The sequence below is a fragment of the Mesitornis unicolor genome, unplaced genomic scaffold (genome assembly GCF_000695765.1).
Source record: "Mesitornis unicolor isolate BGI_N332 unplaced genomic scaffold, ASM69576v1 scaffold19904, whole genome shotgun sequence".
In the NCBI taxonomy this organism is placed as follows: Eukaryota; Metazoa; Chordata; class Aves; order Mesitornithiformes; family Mesitornithidae; genus Mesitornis; species Mesitornis unicolor.
In genome coordinates, this window is record NW_010179671.1 from 13,655 (window position 1) to 14,529 (window position 875).

General features: G+C 44.9%; 1 protein-coding gene across 1 annotated transcript in view; it reads right to left on the reverse strand.

The window, feature by feature from the left end:
• The window catches only part of LOC104539365 (son of sevenless homolog 1-like), a gene marked incomplete at its 5' end in the record, with an annotated part of 15,202 nt that overhangs the window by 8,085 nt on the left and 6,242 nt on the right, over positions 1 to 875 (reverse strand). The gene's annotated exons all lie outside the window — the stretch shown is intronic.

Below are 875 nucleotides of genomic sequence, written 5' to 3' on the forward strand. Positions count from 1 at the left end.
GAGGTCTTGAACCCCTCCCCTACAAGGACTGGCTGAGAGAGTTGGGTCTGTTCAGCCTGGAGAAGAGAAGGCTCTGGGGGGGACCTTACTGCAGTCTTCCAGTTCCTGAAAGGGGTCTACAGGAAAGCTGGGAAGGGACTTTTTACAAGGGCAGGTAGGGATGGAATGAGGGGGAATGGTTTTAAACTGGAAGAGGGTAGATTTAGGCTACATATTAGGAAGAAATTCTTTACTGTGAGGGTGGTGAGACACTGGCACAGGTTGCCCAGGGAAGTTGTGGATGCCCCCTCCCTGGAAGGGTTCAAGACCAGGTTGGATGAGGCTTTGAGCAACGTGGTCTGGTGGGAGGTTGGACTGGATGATCTTTAAGGTCCCTTCCAACCCAAACCACTCTATGATTCTCTCAACTGTTCTGCCTCAATTCAGCCCTACTCCATTGGAGACCCCAGTTAAAATCCAAAAAGTTATTTTCAGGTTTTATTCTTCTGTTCTGCTCTCCACTCCTGGCTTCATAATTGCATCAAAGCATTTGATGATTAGAAATAAAAGAGCTCTCAAGTCCACAGACAATATCTGGAACTGTCATTATGACTCTTCTAAGTATAACTAGAGAGAAATAACTGAAGCTATTTATGTGTGATCCTGCTAACCTCTACTCATCTCTGAAGCAGGACAGGAGGTTTCTTAATTGATCTTATCTTTCTTTGCAGAGCTCCGAGTATATCTTTCCTCAGTCTGTAAATGGCCAAAAAAGCCATCAACACTATTTTCTTTCAATTTTGGCTTGAAGGCTATACTGGACCAGTGCAATGTCCAGAGGCAGACCTGATCAGCAACAAACATCCAAGTAGCTCACTAAAAAACATGAATGCCAT